The sequence below is a fragment of the Mytilus edulis genome, chromosome 9 (assembly GCF_963676685.1).
Source record: "Mytilus edulis chromosome 9, xbMytEdul2.2, whole genome shotgun sequence".
NCBI lineage: Eukaryota > Metazoa > Mollusca > Bivalvia > Mytilida > Mytilidae > Mytilus > Mytilus edulis.
This window is the reverse complement of record NC_092352.1, coordinates 7,323,437-7,346,618: the sequence shown is the minus strand read 5'-3', so window position 1 is coordinate 7,346,618 and position 23,182 is coordinate 7,323,437. Positions and strand designations below refer to the sequence as shown.

At 31.8% G+C, this 23,182-nt stretch overlaps 1 protein-coding gene across 1 annotated transcript in view; it reads left to right on the top strand.

The window, feature by feature from the left end:
• The window catches only part of LOC139487555 (cadherin-23-like), a 143,135-nt gene that overhangs the window by 35,366 nt on the left and 84,587 nt on the right, over positions 1–23,182 (top strand). Inside the window, exons 3-5 of the mRNA XM_071272436.1 lie at positions 13,119–13,175; positions 17,926–17,966; positions 18,816–18,997. The gene's annotated coding sequence lies outside the window, so the exon portion shown is untranslated. The remainder of the gene's footprint in view (positions 1–13,118; positions 13,176–17,925; positions 17,967–18,815; positions 18,998–23,182) is intronic.

The window sequence follows — 23,182 nt, the reverse complement described above, 5'->3', positions numbered from 1 at the left end:
AACAATTACTGTGACTTAGCTGTAAATGTTGCTCCACCCTATTGCAATATATTCAAAATTCTAACCGAGTTACAATTTGATTTACTAGTATCAAACCAAACTGTTCATCTGGTAAGAACTTTAAACAAACAACAGTGAAGTGGTGACCAACACTTACAGTCAAGTCAAAGTATGCATACATTCGATTGCTATATCAACAGAAGGAACTTTAGTTCAATTGAGACGAAATATGTACAAACATGTAAAAAGTAAAATAAAAAAAATACTTAACTCCGACGAAAATTCAAGATTGAAAGTTTCTAATAAAATTGCAAAATCAAAAGCTCAGACACATCGAACGAATGGATATATATATATATATATGTTATATTCCTGACTTGGTACAGGCGTTTTCTTATGTAGAAATTGGTGGATTGAACTTGGTTTTATAGCTGGCTCACCTCTCACTTGTATGACAGTCGCGTCAAATTCCAGTATAATGACAACGATGCGTGAACAAAACAAACAGACACAATTATAGATAAAAATGTCAAAATTAGGGGTACAGCAGTAAACACCGTGTTATAATCATAATCACTGTAAAAACAAACAAATATGTAATAAAGAACACAAAGCTTATTCATTGTTTTTTCAGTATATGCTCTTTTTTTATGTATGTACAATCCACCCATAATAAGGGATTTAATGATTTTGAGAACTCGGACCGAATCCTACCCTGACAGGCACATGGTTAGGTTAACATTAACTCTGACGTAGAATCGCGCGATTGACGTACATTAGTTGATCAGCATGTAAACGTCACGCATGTTGTAAATCCTAGTGATTCACAAACGTAGTCCCAACAGTCATTTCAAAATTACCAGAATTTAACCCAAGAATGAATTGCACGAATGAATGAATAAACAATATTCAATATAAAAAAGAAGATGTGGTATGATTGCCAATGAGACAACTGTCCACAAGAGACCAAAATGACACAGAAATAAACAAGTATAGGTCACCGTACGGCCTTCAACAAAGAGCAAAGCCAATACCGCATAGTCAGCTATAAAAGGCCCCGATATGACAATGTAAAACAATTCAAACGAGAAAATTAACGGCCTTATTTAAATAAAAAATGAACGAAAAACAAATATGTAATACATAAACAAACGATAACCACTGAATTACAGGCTCCTGACTTTGGACTGGCACATATATAAATAATGAGGCGAGGTTAAACATGTTAGAGGGATCCCAACCCTCCCCTAACCTGGGACAGTGGTATAACATTACAACATAAGAACGAAGTATACAAATCAGTTGAAAAAGGCTTAACTCATCAGATGGACAAAAAATACAAGTTCGCATAATTTAAAGTAAATATATATATTAAATTGGTCATCATTCAAATAACGTTAATTTCAGTAATAAGCTTAGACAATATATGAAAAAAAATCAAACATGTATTCATAAAAATATTATAATTTGCGACAAGCATGACAATCCTACCAAATCTTATTCTTAAAAGATGCACTCAAATCGTGACAAGATCTTTTGACATACTGAGGCATTTTATATTAACACTCTTATCAAAATGATACCGCTGTTCTTCTATGCGGCTTTCTGTACAGGTTTATGTCAATAAGCTTGTTACTTTCAGCTGACTTTTTATTTTCAGTTTGATACTCAATAAATGTATTAACTGTAGATTGACTGATATTTTGATAATTGTTCCATACGTTTATTTATATTTTACTGACAGGCATAATTATAATTGAACGAAAACTGGATTTGATTGATTTTTAAGATGTTGTAAACCGACATTGCGTGATTTTTAAATATGAAATGTTTACCACAATATATTCATTAGGTAAGGAAGATGTAAACAAACATAACAAATGCATCGTAAAGATAGCAAAGGACACCGGAACACCATTGACTGTAAGATACAAACATTATACGCGTTGAAACATTTGAACAGAAAATCCTATCCTTCTGAATTAGAAAAAATACACCAAGTACACATGTGGTAAAAATTTTAATTCTTGTTAATTTTAAAATATTTTCATATAATGATATTTAAATTTCTTTCTCTGAATTTCTATTATAATGAGAGACCTGTGCTCTTCGTATCATTTGTAGCCTGATTTTCAAGAGAGTTGAAAGTTACAAAAGGCATATTTAAACGTACAAGTCGAAAAAAAAACTTAACAATGTCGTGACAAAAAAAAAAAAAACCAAGACCACAAGACCAAAAATTAGAAAAAAAGACATAGAAAACTAAAGACTGAGCATCTCGCTGTTTTCCCCCAAAATAATAATACTTCAACATATTGTCAAAGCTCAGAGCTGACAATTATTTAAGGCGAGGACGACCGCTATCATCGCTGCTCTATCTGCAACAATTCCTTAGAACGATTGTTTTAACCAACAAAATATTTCAGTTTGATTATACCAGTAAGCCAACACATAACATTTTAATAAGAAAAAATAAAATTGTCACTATTTACAGCGGTTACTCAAGGTATTGTCTATTCTGCCATTATCTCCGATTACTTAACGCAGTGTTATATGTTTTTAAATTGCATGTAGTACTGTGGCATTTTTGTGAAATCATATTTGAGATAAGTTTGTCCGGTTAAAGAAACGCGCGCTCAATTGATATGCATTTATAAGATTTAATAAATGCGTGTCCAAATGATACCTTCTCGAAATTGCCTTTATTCTTGTCTATTAAAAATCCGTAACTGTTAAAATTGCTTTATTTATATGAACACCATGTGCAGAAATACGCTTAAACAATCGCAATTTTCTCGAAATTAGTTTAGATGAACATAAAATAGTCACACAAAGAATGATATTAGACAAATGCCTACGCTTACAAAAAATAATCTCCATAAATGCTTATTTTGTTATTATTTCAACCTTAATCATTCTTCATCTGAGTGTTAATCAAAGCATCAGTAAAATCTATTACAGAAACACCCCAGCAATTTACAAAATATAAGTTGCTGAAATAGAGTATATATGGACATTAAAGGACAAACTTGCGATACCATAGTATAATATATCTGGCATCAATAATTCAGGAACAACTAACGGTCTTATCAATTGATATATCATGAATAAGATGAATACTTTTACAATTAACATATACAGTAATAAGGAGAGGAACATGTGGGTGAACACATTCTGGGGAGGATTTGTTTTACAGAAAAAGGGAACGTTATGGTAGCTAAAATATCTCTCCGAAATTAATTTTAATTTAACGGATGGGGTAGTTTTAAAACTCAATTCAATTTGCTTATTCAAAGTTGGAACACGACGTGACGTGTACCGTCTATAATGTTTTGTCCATTTAGGAATTTGATGTAGATAGCAGAATTTTTGTTAGGCCTGTGTGTGCGTTCTTCGCTGAATACATATCTATTTGTTAGGTTTTATTTTGTGTGATTTTGTTACTTTATAATTTACATATTTTGAAATCATCTTATTATACGCATTAATTGCTTACCATGAGCTTGTGTTATTTTGTGAACTATTTGTTTGTTAGAACTTCTGTTAACTACTGCTGCCTATTATATAATTGCATACACAATCTTATTTATTGAAACTGTTGGTTTTTTAACACGAATGAGATTTCGAATCATTTAACGAATGATGCAAAATTCTGTATAGATTAAATTAGTAGTCATCAAATATGGTGTTTAAACCTGATTCAAAGTCATGAGCTTACCTTATGCTGTCTAGATGGAGTGTAAGGGAAGATATTTATTTAATGTTTTATATCATCAATTTCAAATGCTGAAACATTATTTAAAATTTTGAAAGGTGTCGGGAAAAGCTAACCTTAAGATACCATATGTATATGCAAAATAAGAGTCGGAGACAAACTGACAATGTCTTTGTAAAAAAAACCAAAAAACGACATAAAGACAAACAACATCATACAAAACACAACACCGTTACAACTTGGGTGATCTCAGGGATGTTCCGAAAACATAAGTATATTCGGGTGCATATGTGAGTCCCGTCGTGTTACTCATGCGAGTACACATATGTTAATAAGTCTAATTCAAGAATGCAACATTGAAGGATAAGAGGACACGTTTTTTTCTTTCGAAAATTGAAACATATCCATCTTCATCTGTGAAACCGATAATGCATAACTGTCAACTAATTCGTGATAGTGTCCGTATAATTTCAACGGCATGACTTCAACAGCAGCACTTGTAACCAATAGATGTTATAGTTGTCTTGTACGATCTTGTACGCTGCGACCTTCTATCAACTTGATAGGAAATGAAGCGCTAGAATATCGTATCATTTGTGAGATTTATATTCAATATACAGGCGCTGCACGAGTGAATTGGAGAAACTGAAATCATCTCTTTTGAACATCTGCAAACTACTGTTGCTTTTATTTATTGCAAAGTTTTGTTTTTGATCACTCTTTTTTGTCATTTTCTATATGAGATTACATATATAAGGAAGATGTAACTGTATATATTGTATTCTCTATTTCAAGTTCGATTGGATAAATGCGATGCGTTCAACAAAGTCACATAATAGTAGCTTTGAACTATTAAAACGACATTGAAAGTTAAAAAGAAAACAATTTCAATTTCCCGAAAACTTAACAATAGTTGTTTTGGATACTTAGTGCAATGCTGTACACTAAGTAAATTGTTAACAGCAATAGAGTGCAATAAAATATATTATCCACGTTAAAAAAACCCAACCAATAGTTGTTTTGAAACATAAATAAAAGTTCCCAAACATTTTGTTAAGTTTAGAAAGAACACACGCTCATATGTATAAACAGACACAATAGTTATTCCACTCAATTCATCAAAACATGCATCTCTAATAACATATAACTTCGATAAGTTTTAATGAATTATTTAGATATTTTATCCATTTCCTCTAATAAGTATCGTAATCATATGAATTATCTAATTGAAACACGAACACCAATGATAGGATAATCCCATCAGGTATGAATAAATTCTGTAAATAATATATTATCTTCCCTAGGATTCTACCACCTACGTTAGTTAACTACAGGACAATAAGGAGTGTTCCGGACAAGAAATAAAATGGCATCACTCCCTGCTTTTGTGCTTTTGTTGCTCAGTCTTTAGTTTTCTCTATAGTATTAGTGGAGTTTTGTTTGTAATTTCATATTTCTTCTTTTTGGACATGTCGTTGTCTGTTTTCGACAACTCAAGTATATTGATTGCACATTGTTAAAGGCATAATTCTTAAATGGAAAAAAAAATATTTTTATTTTTTAATCGTCTAATGAAAATGCAAGTATGCATCTGACTATTGTTTTATTTTTTAAAAGAAAAAAATATCAATTTAAATGAATAAAACGTTATTTAAAAGGTTTATATTTTATCTGACTATTTTTATTTGGTTGTTTTGCTATATTGGAAAAACATAGATCTTAGAAAAATCTTATAAAATCTCGTTAACATTTGCTGATTTGTGGAATATGTTCAGGTAAATATTATTGATTTGGATTTGTTCCCAGGTTAGCACCTAATCAGTTGTAGTTTTCCATCAAGTGGACTGTTATTGTTATTTTAGGGCGTTTTCCTTCTGTTTCGACTGCTGTATTGATGGTTATAGGGGTAAGCAGAAAATGTATTCTTTAAGAAAATATTTTTTTTGCTATTGGTGTGTTGTATTATTTTATGCATGTTTGGGGTTCAATGCTGTTTGAAAGTAAGAAAATCCCTGTACCAAGTCAGGAATATGACAGTTGTTATCTTGGGTGTGTTTAAGCTTTTGATTTTGCCATTCGATAAGGGACTTTCCGTTTTGAATTTTCCTCGGAGTTCAGTATTTTTGTGATTTTACTATTTTGATAACTTGGATATTGAGTTGACCTTTCAACTGTTTTGATTCGCGCGCCACTGAATATCCTTATGTAGACGAATTGCTCGTCTGACGTACAACATTTTGTGACCGGTATCTTTCATGAATTTTAAAATAATATTCATTGTTTTAAAACATTAAGCTTGATTATCATTGTATTCCTTATAGGGAATTCGCTCAAATATGTTATCAAAAAAGAAATATTAAGAAATTATGAGCATAAATAAAATCCTTCTGTCAAAGGCTTTATTATCTCTTATCTAAAGAGGTATATACATTTCTCAATGAGGGCCTCGCTGGCCGAATGAACTAAGTAGTTACTACTGTGACTACTAGCCAGTCAACACTGAGGTTGTGAGTTCGAGCTTCGATCGTGCTGGTGCACTCGAGTCATAATTGACTAGGGTTGTCAGTTTTCCTATCAAAGGTCTGTGGTGTTCTCCGGGCACTCCGGCTTCCTCTGCCAATTAAAAGTAGCCGCCATGAAGTAGCCCAAAAGCGATGCTTAAAAGTGGCGTAAAACACCGAAAATCAAAATCAAATCATTACTTGATGACAGATAGATATTCTTATGTAATAATAGACACGTGGAGCGTTTTTATATTAAGGAGTTTCCCAGAAATAACTTGACGTAAAACGTAAATATCTATTAATTGTTGATCATTAACGTAAGATTATTAAGAGTAGCTTTAATAGCTATTGAACCTGTATTAAATATCATGAGAGTTACCATACTCTCGATTTTATTAGTTGTTCCAGATATTCGATTCCCTTGTTATGTATTACATTTGTAGATTTTCAATTATCATAAATACCCAAGATGAATGATTGCTGATGTTTCAGATGGAAGAAGATAAGGATCATTAAGAAGGCAATAGCAGTACATCGATGCTCAAAATTTTTAATTTTTTGATATACAAATCGCGAAAACAAAACAATATGGGAATCGCAAGTACTCCAAATGGAGAAAGACTAGGTGTTTCCAGAGAGTACGGATCTCTTACAAAATATTTCTAAAAGGCAAAGATACAATTGATAAAATTTCTCAGTTAAGAAACCAAGCTTATAATTTTGCAATATTTCTTGGATCCGATTCAATTAAGAGAAGAAAAAACTGACTATCTTTTGAGTTCAAAATTTCTTCAATTGACAGTACCCTAAATTTACAATTAGATATCAAAATGATTCAGTATTCACTGTTTAGTCTCATCAAAGATACCAGGCTTATCTTTCCGTCAAGAATTGCTACTAATTGCCCTGAAATACTTGAAATATATTGAACAATTCTAAGTACACCAAGAGAGACAGGATTGAAGATACTGATGTGAAAATACCCAAGAATAAAACCTATCTAATCATTGCATATTGCATTTGATACGTAACGCTTGTGCATCATTAGTCTATACGAAATTCTTAAGTGATGTGCGCCCTAAAAAAAACCCTGCTCAAACAGGATTTTGAGGGAGAACTACTGAAATTGACACTTCGTTAGATTAACGGTGACAATGACTGATTGGTTGGTCGATACGACATGTTTGTGTCTGAATTTACTTTCGACATTTTTTACAGTCTTATATAAGATGCCAGAATAGTTGTCTTATCTGTAGTTTTATCGATTATGTTTTATTCACTATTTAGAAATGTCGACTAAAGTGTAGATTCGCATGTTGGTTGATGCGTGCAAATCAGTGCGCTAACCTCTGCGACTCATCCATCTTGCTCGTTTTGTGGTTCATGCGATTTCATTCTAGGGTGTTTGTCGTCTTGGTTTGTCACCAAAAGCAATGCGTGGGGTTTAAACATCGGTAAAGTACTGTTTTTATTTTGTTCAGTCCGTTAGATTCTTATGTGGTACTTCAAAATATATTTCTAGTGGCAATTTCAAACATTATATTAATTGTTAATTGACCACAACGATAATTTATAAATGATTATATACATGATATATGTAATATCAAGTATAACTTTGAAATTATTCTAAAATGTTTGTAATTAGAAGAATTTTTCCCAAATTTAATTTGCTTTTTGAATTTATGCCAACGACATACATTTTAAAATAATATTTCAAAAACAACTAAACTTGAGAAGAATCAACATTAAATTAGATTATTTTGATAGGAGAAACAAGACAAATATTGCATATTCCCAACTAACTTTCATCTTAAAAACAGAAAATAGCGATATGATCATAAAATTCTAAAAGATGTGACAGTCCCTTTTTGAATTCAAATAAAACAAAACAACAAACAAACACAAAAATAATCAAATATTTGATTTGCCAATTAGGACGCCCAAAATGAGCAGAACGATTACAATATAATTTTCAAACATAATATAAAGTAAATTAAAAATAGGTTAAACAGAGTACATAATATGATGGATTTTGGTTTAATTAATATTAAATATCAAAGTAAATAAAGTAAGCAATTTGTAATAATAAAAATATATAATATGACCAATCGTCTGTTCAACAAGTATCAGTGGTAGGAATATAATACATACAATATGGTGACATTTAATGTAAATCAGTTTGTCAGCTTTTTCATTTCCCTACTAGATTGCTAATTTTGTACGTAAAGCAAATTTTAATCTTTCCCAAGTTTAAGGCAAACACAAACCTTGTATAAGATTGATTAAAAAGTCTCCTCGTCGCTAATTTGAAGGCTCAATCATTCCATAACTCGGTAGCATTTGTTGAGGCTGTCATCTACATTATTTTGTGATGTAAAGCCTAACAATGGCTTGTTATTAGTTCGTAAGTTCGTACTTTTCGGTACAGTACAAAAGTGCATACGCAATTGTTGCGCATTTTGTTCATTTTAAAGATTTATTGCAATGATTTCCACATACCCCGTAGAGCAGTTCTTAATAAAGACAACATACTTTAACTTCTGAATATTGATATAAACACCAAATATTTATCACACGCTTACTGTTACATACACATAGATATATTGACATACTCTTGAAAATAGAAACAAAGATGTCAAACACTAATGACTCAACAGCCAAACAGTATTATAATGAAAACAATCCACTGGCAAATAAAGGCAACAGTAGTATACCGCTGTTCAAAACTCGTAAATATGTACGAAAACGAATTCCAAATGTTTTGTAGATACTTTATTGAGAGCACCCGTCACAGAGAGAATATAACAATCATAAGAAAACTCAGATCCAGATTCAATACGCAAGACGTGTAATTTGACTGCACAAATCTAACCATTGTCATCCGAATTAAAATGATTGGATGGCCGATTCATAGAGTATCAAAAAAACCCTCACGTTCTAAAAAGTATTCCTCATGCCATAAATGCCTGTGTGTAAAAATACTTCTAGCGATTTTTTAAATAGTTACTTATAACAATGACCTTTCATTCTACCATGCCATAATCAAGAAAGAGAACTACACAATTATTACAGCAATTGGAACATATCCGTGGCAATATAAGATACAGTTATTTATTAACGGTCAAACAAAATGATGATGTCCTTAAAAGAATCAAAAAAGATTACTTCGACAACACTACGAGAAAACTTTGTTGAAAAATTTCTTTGTAAGACGCAACCCTTTTCAAGGAAATAATGATATGAATCGTTAGCTCTGGAATATTAGGTGCTACGTGCATGTTTTTCTAAAGAAAAGGAAAAAGGTGAATTCATCTCTTTCAACCAAAGGGTTGGTTCGCAACTCGTCCTTGGTAGTCATTTGAGTAATGTTGTTTTGCAATATTGAACTTTCGTCCCATACTATATGTATTCTAACGGTTATAATACTATGAATATATTATTTCAACAGTTTAGTCGGTTCATTTTTGTATAAACTACCATACTGGTACTAATTTGATGCAGTAAAGAAATCCAAATCTTTAACGAAAAATCCATGGAATTAAAACAGTCAAAATTAAATATACTTCAACAAAATCAAGACCAAAATGCAAGGAAAATTTAGACGGAAAGTTCCTAACCAGTGGCAAACGGATTCCCTTAAATATAGGTTTGCAAATGAAAATTGCTTCCTGAACTTGTACGTACAATGTGGTAATGAGTGCCTGTGATGATGGTGAAACAATAGACAATTTGATAATAGATAAGTTCATCAATCAATTAAATCGTGACGTTAAATTATTATATTATCAGTGGAGCAAATGCAAAAATAGCAACGGCATAAGCAATTGAAAATACATTATACCCAGTAAGAATAACGATGACTCTCTGATGTAAAACGAAAACAGCCTGAATTACGAACAGCCACTACTGACACTTCAATTACACTTTGAAACATTCTGCAGAATGTTATCTGTTAATACAACAATTGTGAAGTGTATTATTTGCTTTGCACACATTGATATCAATTGTTTCCTGTTTTTGAAGGGGGGAATCTGATAAACCGGTGACATCGGTTTGTGACCATTGCAATGTAACAGGACTAATAACTCATTATTTTTTTTCTCTCTCTCTCTCTCCCAGACATTTCTGTTGTTCTCTGGATTTTAAAAGAGATAAAGGTTAAATGTTTTCTGTACTTTGACTTATCTGGGAATGTTGACATAAGTTTATGGCAACAAAACATTCAGATCGATTGAAAGCAATTTTCTGCCAGTTGTTTAAACCATAAAATGTGTTGCATTTAATTTAGCGTTCCATTAAAACGTTTAACGACATACCCACGTATGTGTGATAATTATACTAACGGAAGTATTCTTCTACAGTTTGAGTGGAATATATGAACATTGTTTGCAAAAGAACAAAAGTATAGAAAAACAAATTAAATAACAAAACCTTACAAAATCAAACGAAATCAAAATTAAACTAAAAACTGTCTTTTTGAGGATATAAAGTACACTCTGAAGTGTATGTCTGTTGTTTAGAAAGTAAATATGAAGAATAATATTAGAAACAAAATGTGTATATAGAGAATGAAAGTGACATATTGTCGGTTAAGTTTTAACTGTGTGTGAAATCAGACAAAAGAGATGCAAAGGGATAATTGCAATAATTATCTAATCAATGTAGTTGTCTTGGAATGAGCGAATTGCCGGCGCGTATATATACCTGGTATGATAAAGTTGAGGTTGAAAAAAAATATACGACGAAACATTAGTGGATACACTTAAAGAGAATAATAAAACCGGTATTATAAAACTTAAGTTGGAATGACACAAATGCTGGTTATGAATTTAAAACAAAATGACATACAGAGAAAGAAATAAACTACTTACTTCCACTGGTAGAACCTGAGTTGAATTACCAGTTTTTTTGTGGAGCTCGTTTTGGTGGAACTCAAGTCAGGCATTTGGCATATGTTTTTTACTTGGTTCGTTAATTGATAGCATTTTTTTTAATTTGTCAGATTTTATGGACTTCGCCCTTTTTGAATTTGTCTTGTAGTTTGGTATTTTTTTTTTACATTTTTATTAGTTTAGTTTTCTGAATAACTTTTTTTAATTCTATTTGTCTATTGGTTTTCCTGTCTTCTTCAATGAAAGATTCTGTGTATACTTTTAAGAATTTTGGTTCTCAATGCTCTTCAACTTTGTACTTTATTTGGCCTTTTTAACTTTCTTGGATTCGAGCGTCACTAATTAATAAGTCTTTTGTAGACGAAACGCGCGTCTGGCTTATATACAAAATTTAGTCTTGGTATCTATGATAAGTTTATTCAGTAAGACGAAAATCCCACACAAAAAGAAAAGACTTTTTTTCCTCTTAGTTAAAAAGTGGGATCATAACTTTGTAATCAAAATAACAGTGTGAGACCATAAAACCATAAAAAAGATTGAAAGACTTGTAGAAACCTAAAATTATACAGGTATTATATATAGATATGGAGTTAAGTCCGGTTTCATACACATGACGATCGAATGACAAATCTGATGTAGCACGCAATGGTTTAATGACATAGATAAGGTCATACATTGTACGATGTCAGAAGCACAATTAGACAGAAAGTAGTTAAATACGCTCATCATATATAGATACCAGGATTGAATTTTTGTATTTGTGCATGACGCACGTTTCGTCTACAAAAGACTCATCAGTGACGCTCGATTCAAAAGAAGTTTTAAAAAGACCAAATAAAGTACGAAGTAGCTCTCGTGTACTTACGTAAGAGAAAACAATCTTTTTGGATTTTTTTTTCAGTGTGGGACCATAAAACTATAAATTGTTTTTTTTAATAAAACTAGTGAATTTTGATTATAAAAAGAAGAAAGAGGTTTGTCATCCAAAAAGCAATTAAAAAGCAAGGTATCATACATCTAGCAATGCACTTATACATTTAGAAAAATTCAACATGTTAATTGAAAGACAAACTCGTAACAAAATGTAAGAAAAAACCAGGGGTTAAAAAAAGTGATAAAGATCATAAACTTTCCTGGGGAATGGTGTTTTCAAGAGCTACAGTTTAATAGATATAATGAAATGACATTGCCATACAATATGAGGAATGACAGCAAGAGGGGCTCCAAAACCTAATAAGAGATTAGTCAAATAAAGGTCTATAAGTTAAAGAAATCTTGATTGAGGAATGGCAAATGTATAAAACATTAACTACGAAGAAGTTGGTCTATTTAAGAGCGATAAATCGATAGAAAGAATTACATGGTTAGGATGATAATAAAACCTGTAAAATAAAGGAATGAAAGTCATGGGCCATAAATATTGAGAGGTAATAACAACGTCAGGGGTCATAAATATATAATGAAAAATCAATCTAAGAGCAAGCATCCTCAATAGTGCATCATGTCAGATCAAGTATTGTTCATATTTGAGAAAACAAACATAAGTAATAAATTACATGCTGGAAAGGTAGTATGACTTTGTTTATACAAGCACACTATGTGTTAAACTGGTGATATTGTAATAAGTTCAATCTCGATTTATTTATATGGTAGCTGACATTTATTTTTGAAAAAAGGCTACCGTACAGCGATTATGAATAATCACTTTCACTGTATTGATTTTAAAGTTTTCTTATCTGTGTAGTAAGGGGTATATAGTAAACAATATAGGAATGTTGTATCAAATGAGGTGTCTCGGTTCCGTTCTAACGTAATCTTAATCAAATGTTTGGTGAATATAGAGGATAAATTCACGTAAATATCGGACATAGTTTACAAATAACGGTTTTAATCAAACTTCTGACTGTATTGTTCAGTTTCTGTGATTTAGTTGTCAACCGTATTACATAATTACGTATCCGAGCCAGTTTCATTTCGGGATGAATATATTCTTGTAATTTTTTTCAGTTTCATGTTGTGTTCCATAAGAAGAATTTGCATGAAAAGGAAAACATATATTTGCAGGTAAGGAAATATTAAAATAATTATACTTATTAAAAAAAGATAGGGATAATAACAATGGAAGATGGGATAATTATATGTGTTTATATAATTTTTCAATTCTTGTCCCTTATGGCATCAATTATCATACCTTGATACAAAATTAAAAAGTATACTTGATATCAGTCGTCATTTCTTTGAATAATATTTGTTCTAATATAAACTTCCTTTTGCATTAAACATATATAACTTACAAAACAATACCACTATTTTATATAGAATAATCAAGATGTTCTCATTATTATTTACATTTAAAGTAAATGATAAAGAAAAACTGTTTTATTTTCTTTGACTTGGATCAACTACTATGGTTTTTTCCCTCATATCCAAGTTACCCTTAATGGTCGTTCTTTAATTCAAGAACAACAAAGACTATCTATATTGATAAAATAATGCTTATTTAACCCTCAGTGGCTAATATTTCACTCATATTTTAGACGAAAACTTTATCATAAAAACAAAATATCGTGAAACAAAGTCGTATGATAACGATAACGCTTAAAAAGTGTAGTTGACAATTTTTTTTTCAATATGAACTGAACTTTTTGTGCTTCTTCGTTACATTTGTTGTTTTTATAGTGATTAAGATGATAACACAATGTTGACTGCTGTACCCCTATTTTTGACATTTTTACCTATTATGTCTGTTCGTTTTGTTCACGCATCGGTGACTATATAATGGAATTTGATGCGACTGTCATACAAGTGAGAGGTTTAGCTAGCTATAAAACCAGGTTTAATCCACCATTTTCTACATTTGAAAATGCCTGTACCAAGTCAGGAATATGACAGTTCTTGTCCATTCGTTTTTGATGCGTTTTGTTATTTGATTTTGCCATGTGATTACGGACTTTCCGAATTGATTTTCCTCTGAGTTCAGTATTTTTGTGATTTTACTTTTTGATTATAGATTGAGAATTTTTAGAATTTATTTCCTGTTTTGGCGGATTTTAAAAATTTTTGCAACCTCAAAAGATAAGAATATTTTGTTAAATTCTATATACAAAAATTTGTATAATAAAGTTCTAAGATTTTCGTTTGATTTACAATGTACAAATAATTGATTGTTACTGACAAATAAGGTAAAAATTAGCATGGAAATAAAAGCAACGCCTGATTCTATTATTCCGCTCATTTGAAGCGTTCCAGGCAGCACATTATGCAATACTGTGATAAGAATATTACAACTTAACAAGAGGATTAGCTCAGTATTATAGTTACACGTTGCAGACCTTTCATCGATTAAATGAAATATGTTTTTAAGTGTAACCTTGCACTAATACATAACCAGAAGACAACTACCTGAACAAACTGAGTATGGTATTACATAAAAACGTGTCACTCGCAGTATTCGGAATAACTTCACAACAGAACTACGTGTTGTATTACAACGATTCACTCTATGGCAATATTCCCCAATCAATGAAAGATGTAATACCTCCTGGCTGTAAAGGGATGTCAAAACTTGATAATAGTCACACCTTAATGTATGGATTAAGGATTCGATAGGCTTTCGTGTTTATATGATTCAGTAGCGATACCATCAAAATTCAATTTTTTAGTATGTATTCCGATTTCAATTAAGAAAAAGGGGGCGTTGCAGTGATATTTTTCAACAAACTTGTCCGAAGAATAAACAAACAGTACAAAGTGGATAAAAAGCAGGAAATTAAGTATTTAGTTTCCATCACTCCATGACAAAAGTCACCAATCAATAAACGCTATAATTAGCCCAGACTGTCAAACTCTGGTGCCATGTAATAACAATATATCACCTTAACACCAGGATTACAGACCTAATTAACTGGAAGATACAAAATTAACTTTAATGATAATATGTCACTGACTTATCTATTAATATGTACGCAAGAAAGATTTCATTATGTCTATCTGCGAAATGTTCAGTGGAGCTAAAATAATGAATCGAAGCTATCAAAGCCGAGGGCAGACAATAATGATCTGATAATATGTATGGGTTAGAAATGACCAACAATTATGTTTGTAGGTTTCTCCGAGGTGTTTTGGGATTCTTTAGATTGCACATTTATGGTTTTTACTGATGGGTATGATACCAAATAATGCAAACAATTTCCTCTGCATCCGATAGGCATTCTAAAATACGGCTTCAAAATCGTTGTAATTTTAGCTTCAAATCGTTGTAATTTTAGAACACTTTGTTTTAAAGCGACTCATGTATATTAAATGAGATTGAAAAATTTCTACATCATGTAGATTACGTCCACACTGTCGATCCTTGTTCGATAAGATCTTTTTAAAATTGCATCGTCATGAACAAAAGGCCAATATAACGGTTATTCACCAATGATCAAACAGGCACAATTGCTAGGTTATGTACAAGTTATAATTTACTAAAAACAATAAAAGCCTGGAGGTAATGTAGGTGTACATGACTCCTTAAAATTGTCACTATTTTTAAGAACAAAAGATTTTGTGCAAAAAGCATATTATTTTGAATGTTTGAATGCTATTCAAAATGCATAAAGTAAAAGTAAATCCAATATATTATGTGTGATACATTCGTGTATAACCACTGCAAAAGATATTTTGCTGATCGCAAAAGTAATCAAAATAGAATTTACTTGATACGAATTATCTGATAATCTAAATTGTACAGATGATAAGAATCCCTTCGTGGCAGATTTTTTCATACATAAAAAAGACTTGGTTATTGCTTACCAATTAGCAATACAATTTATGAACATATATAAGTAATTAGAAAAGGGAATATACTTCAAATAGAGCCAATAGGCATGAAAATCCCATGCGAGTTTTTTTTAAATCGTTTTGAAATACGTTGCTGTACACTTGGATAGTTAATCGTTAAGATAGTACAAATCATATTATATTCGTTGCCACGATCTAGTTCTATTTTCCTTGATTAAGGCCTCAACGAAAGCGACTAATTACTAATTTTCTGCCTACGAGGAGAATAAGACATATGAAAATAATTGAGTAGATTCTTTTCTAAATATGAGCAGCACGACGTATGCAACTAATGGAGCAAGATCTGCATACCCTTCGGAGCACAATAGATCACCATTTGAATTCGTTGCTCAATTTCTATATGTCTATGAAGTGCTTTGCACACTGTTGTTTAACTTTTAGCCAGTCTTCGTTTCATGACTATCACCAATTTCACCGTGGCATTGCTACCGGATTTTCAGTCATGAGCAACACGACGGGTGACACTGTAACAAGTGTAACAGGAATATCAACCCTTCCGGAGTACCACATCATTCCCCGTTTTTTTGTTTACTATACTTAGTTTTTGTTGCTGTTCAACGACAACAGTGACACAAAACACCTCGATAAAGAACGATTAAAACTGCGATACATTCATGCAAATGATCTAAGATGAATAACAACATTGTTGTATTCTTCTTTTATTCTTGTAATTCTATTTGGATTGATTATACAGAATTTCGAATTCTTAAAACATTCATTTCTATTCTGTTCAAGTTAAGGATGATATTTTAAGGTGTAACATTTGAATTTAAGTTATAATAATCTCAAGTGTCTACTGATATAAAAAATAATGCATCTGTATACCTCTGTTTATTAGATATATAGATATGTAAGTAGTTATACACACCCAATATTTACTATTTACCTGAAACGAATTTGTTCTTATTTGAAGATTATTTGACTTGATCCGCATTTCTCTGTTGAATCACTTTCCCACTCCATAACACTGTTTATTTTGGCGGGAACATCGTGATCTTGTAATGTGTGGTCGACCTTTGACACCATGCACCACAAAACGACAGACATGTAAGTGCGTTTGACTTCAGACGTGAAAAACATCGTTATTTCAAATTTCTTAACGTTTAAACTAAAAGTAAATAAAAATCTTAACTTGGAAGGATCAGCAGCTTTGGTGAATCCTTAAAAACCTACAAAAAATCAAGTCAAATACGAAATTTATCCTTACAGGCGTTTTTGAACCAGATTGATTGATTGTTGGTTGCAAAACGGCCATCGGCAAATTGTTCATGCATATTCAGGACGATTTGGAACTGGACATCGAACAGGCAATACCATTATGCGTGTATGCAAGACCCCTAGTAGAAATCTTTTTTTAAAGCAGATACTAGAATCTATATTGCGGAATAATTTGCTCTCAAAGCTGTGACCGTTAAATTCTTAATTGCAGATAAATTTTCCAAGCACTGGATCTCTTTTTATCCTGACGAGATTATATTGTGACGGTTCTAGAATACTAAATAACCTCAACAATAAAATCAACCATTACTCTGTGCTATTTATTGAAACTTCATTTATATAAACTAAGTTACCATGTTATCTTTTAAACGTTTTAATTGAATTAATGATAAACAGAGAGAAGGAGATATAAAATATAAACGACTGTAAGTGAATTATGAAGGCAAGAGTGACTTAATCAAATAACTAGACATTCTAGGATTCTTTGTGAAGAAATTAATGCTATCCAAAAGGCCAGAAATTAATGAATATTTACTCTACAGATAGGATCATGTAGCATGCTGTCCGGTGGGAGATCCATATTTGTGATGTGAATTCTCCAATGATTTATATCGCTGGGTTTTGTCAACAATCGTTTATATGATCGTCTATTGTCTTAAGGGTAGATCATGTGATTAGGACATCTGGTATGTGACCAATGAGGTGTAATTTTGATAAACATAATTAAACATTGTCATCTTTTGAATTTCAGTCATCGTTTACAGTGCTTTTAGGATTAATAACAATATAGAGGTAAGTCTAGTTATTTTTCACTAAAATATACACCACTTGGAACACTTAAGTGATATACTATTCGGAACACTTAAATGATATACCATTCAGAACACTTAAATATGTACTAATCAAAACAGCAACAGCAGTAGTGGCAGCAAAATAATAATTAAAAAAAACCGCTTGTGATTTGAATTAATCGAGTTCTGCTATGATTATTACGTGATTTAAGCAGGCTATATTCAACTGTGGTGTCCAAATATGCTGGTTGAATAATAAAAGAAATTAGTTAAAACACAGACATTATTATGATACTTAAAATAATGATTAAATGGTATTGAATATCTCTGCTTAAATTGTTAAAGATATCTTGGAATAATTGTTGAGTGTGGGAAACTTTAAGTATTCAAATTATGCATAACGATAGAAAACTTTCAATTCATAAATAGATAATGGTTTAAAAATTAGAGCTGCCTTTTCAACTAGAAAATTTGACTTCAGTCGATATCAACTGTTCAGAAGGTTATTCTGAGTTTTATTCTCTTTTAATGATTTATTTATTTGGTTCTCAAACATGCAACTTGTGAAAGCTTTTTTCATACACACGCACGGGGCGCATTGTAATCATTATTATGCATTTACAATTGTAAAATCAATTGACAATAAATCTCATAATCAATTGCATATCACCATTTATACATTTTTTTTGAAATTTTTTTAAAATTCTCGCCTACATTGGTCTTCCCCCACCCAAAACGAGTCACAGAACAATTTTGTTTGAACATATGAACAGGATATGGATATCGAACTTAGTTTACAAATAAACAGTTTTAATCAAACAAGATAAACACCATGTTGTAATATTTTCAGAGAGACCCTGTCAACGTACATTTCGACGTATCTTAGTTTTATATTAGAATTACTTTGGAGTATTACTTGTGCTAGCCAGGAATATTTATTATTGTGAATTTTTCGAATAAACAGATTCCCTTAAACTCTTTGGATTATATGTGACGTTTGGAGTATTCAAGAAAAGAGAAACAAAGAAATAGGTAAGATGGTATTTCTTTCACCAAATCAATACATTGTTGTAAAAGTTATAAAAGCCGTATAATAAAAGATTGTTCGATAATAAAAAATATAAAAAAACAAGAAAGTTAAAAAAACGAAACATTAGAAATAACCATTGCAAGTACAAAACACAAAATATATCTTCAATTGTTTCTTGAGTATTAATAAAAGAAAAGGAAGCAACTAATGGATTTTTAATTTAGATGCTGCGTGTATTTCATTCACTGGATCTCGCCTGATTGTATTCATGTTTAAGTATGAATTGTTCAGTTAATAGAGGGTCAATAATGAGATATCCTCGGGTTTTTTATAAATCATTACATCTTTTAAAAACCAAAGTTCAATATATTAAATTGTGCACGTTTTTATACAAAACATTACACACGTTATATTAACATGTGAAAATAGTTATCCAACTTAATGATTATAATGTACATATGCAAGGTCCAATTGCAATGCATAAACATCGATATAACTAAACAAAGAAACCCCAAAAAGTGTGTAAAACTTGTTCGAACACATAAATAATTCATTTTGATACCCTGTTGTGAGAATAATCTCTCAGACCCGAGAGTGATCAAAACAAAAGTAAGCTTTTTATCTACCTATAATTTTGGTCGTGTATATAAACTAAACTTAGATAGATTAAAGTCTTACGAATCTTTATCACCATTTTTATACAAACTGAAAACGAGTTTCAGCTTGATTAGATTCCAGTGCTTTATTCAACGTAGAATGTTTGATGGCACAGTACCATGTTATGCTTTTATATAAAAATAAGTAAATTTGGTATAATTGCAATCGAGACAACCCAAGAGTAAGCCATTATTTCCTTTTTGAATTTTTGTTACTCTGTGTTAAATAGTGTAAGCATTATTTTTTATTATGGCACCCTCAACGGAGTTGGGGTGACGTATTGTTATTCTACGTTTCTTTTTTTTTTCTTATTATTATGTCACCCGATCGACAATGTCGGGTGACATATTGCTTTTCCTCTGTTTCTTTACTATTATTATTATTCTTCCAATGATTTTTGTCCGGCAGTTTTCTTGGAGCCAATGGACCCAATCTTAATGATAGTTCACTATATTGAGGAACACAAAATTTCGGGTTGCAGTAGGTTTTAAGACCATAAAAAATGGCTGCCGTTACCATGGAAACGGAACAATTGTGAAAAATTCCAATTTTTGTTTTTGGTAAATAATTTTGAGATGCTTAAACTCAGAATCATTATATTTTAATACAATGAAGGTGCAAGCCATATACTGGTTTTGGATGATTTTGGCAATCATTGGAACTACTATGTTGCCATGGAAACTACACCAAAAATGTCAAAAATATGAAAATGCTCCAAATATTTTGAAACTTTAGCATAACGATGAGCAACTTTGGTAGAGGTCATATTTGGCGTTGGAATTTCCAAAATGTCTGCCGTTTCCATGGAAACAATGCAAAAAGGTCAAAATGCTCCAAAAACTTCCGGGTTTGGTGAATAACTTTGGTATGCTTGAACTTAAAATCATCAAATTTTTATGCAATATAGTTGTCCACTATATACAGGTTTTGAATCATTTTGACAATCATTGGAACTACTATGTTACCATGGATACAGGAGCAAAAATTTCAGAATGCTTCAAAATTGATGAAACTTGATCTGATTGTTGACTGGCAAGTCTACATATGACTTTTGAAGTTGGAATTTCCAAAATGGCCACTGTTGCCATGGAAACTGCAAAAATGTCAAAAATTCTGAAAATGGTTTTTACGTAATAAAATTTGATATTATTGGTAACTGACAAGTGAAGATCAGACTTTTGACTTTGAAACTTTCAAAATGGCTGCCGTTGCCATGGAAACAGTATAAATGTAAAAAACTTTAAAATGCCATGCATATTTGTGCATTTACTGTTAAACAAGTTTGAAATGGCTGCTGCTTAGTGGCAATAGGGGGAAGGGTGACATCCGCTATTGCTTGCAATGGCAATTCTAGTTATGGCACCCTCAACGGAGTTGGGGTGATATATTGTTATTCTACGTTTCTTTTTTTTCTTATTATTATGGCACCCTCAACGGAGTTGGGGTGACGTATTGTTATTCTACGTTTCTTTTTTTCTTATTATTTTTATTTTTCTTCCACGCTTTTTGTCCAGTCCATATCTTGGCACTGTATGATCCAATGGTGATGGAACTATACCATAATGTTAACCACCAGATGAAGATTTGCTTTTTGGGGTTGGCACTTTCAAGATGGCTGCTGTTACCATGGAAACGGAACAAATGTGAAAAAATCCAGTTTTTTGTTTTGGTGATTTTTTTGGATACTATTTAACTCAGAATCATTATATTCTAATACAATGTAGGTGCCCACCATATACAGGTGTTGGATGATTTTGGCACTCATTGGAAGTACTATGTTGCCATGGAAACTACTCCAAAAAATTCAAAAATCTCAAAATGTTCCAAACTTAATGAAACTTCACAGTAATGATGAGCAACATTGGAAGATGTGGAATTTGGCGTTGGAATTTCCAAAATCGCTGTTGTTACCATGGAAACAATGCAAAAAGGTCAAAACTTTGAATTTTCACAGAACATTCTAGAATATCAATGTTTAATTTATTTTAGAGACATTAAATGGTATATGATTGTGGAGGGAAAAAATTGCAGCGGGGGTTTGACTTTGGAATATTCAAAATGGCCGCCGTTACCATGGAAACAGCAAAAATACAAAAAACTTCAAAATGCTTCAAATTTATTGTTGAATTCATGAAAGAAAAAACCTTTAATTCGCTTCGCGTATCATTATGGCACCCTCAACGGAGTTGGGGTGACATCTTGTTATTCTACGTTTCTTTTTTTTCTTTTTATTTTTATTCTTCCACACATTTTGTCCACGCTATTTCTCGTAATTGGTCAGACCCATGTTGATGGAACTATACCATAATATGAACCGCCATGTGAAGTTGTGCAAGAGACATTGGAATGGTAAAAAATGGCCGCCGTTACCATGGAAACAAAAAAAATGTAAAAATAAATCTAAATTTTAAATCTTTCGTTATAAGAGGCAAAGTCTTGAAAGTTTATGTAAATGTTGGCAGTGGTGCCCCGAGGTACCAACAGTACTTGGAATTTTCAAAATGGCTGCCATTGCCATGGAAACTAGACAAAAGTTTAACATTGACCCTATGGGAAAATGCGTTTTAGCTGCATTTTCTTGAAAAATATAACAACAATTCCACGGAAATCGTAATTAGGAGTGTGTGCAAATGGTCACATGCAATTGCTGTACTGCTAACATGTACTAGAATATTCTAGAATAAAAATATGTATTTTATTTAATGTGCTTTAAAGAGAAAATCGCCACCGAGAGAACGAGAAACACTCAGAGTACAAATTACTGACATTTCTGCACTTGCGTTAAAGTACATATCCGTGAATGACACACCTGCTAAAATATACACATTAACTGAAATCAATCGATAAACATGTAATTAAATTGTACACGATAAGTTACATGTATTGTATGATACGCGAGCTATTGAAGAATAAATTGAACAGTTAATACGCCGCTCCGTCAATATATACACATGTTGTCTGTCCTACGTCCCCTCTAAAAAGAATATTAATATGCTAAGTCCACGATAATATACTTCAGTATCACGTGACCCCACCTTCCTACTTGCGCGCGTGTCTAATTTTAGATTTAAAAAGGATTCCCAAACTATGTATAGAACTGAAACGTATTCTACGGAAGAGAAAAAAAAGGGGGGGGGGGGGTTGGGGGGGTTTTTTGGGGGGGGGGGGGGGTGGGTTTAGAAATGCTGATTCCGACATGTATAATAGATATGCCATTTGACTTTTGTACACTCATAATTGTTGATGCTACTGTGACAATGTGCAGTACGGGGTGCCATCGTCCGCTATTGCTTGCAATAGCAAATCTAGTGTTATAATAACTCATTCGCAATTCTTTTTTTTTTCGGATGTAAGAAAAGCAAATAGAGTATTTGTCTCAATACTACATGCAAAATTGTGCGTCAGATATTTGTCACTGAACAGTATGAAACGTATAGACAATAAATAAACCTATGCAAAATGTGTCATTTTAGGCAATACAACGTATTGATCAATCGATCAATCAATCAATCAAATCATGATCAGAGTGA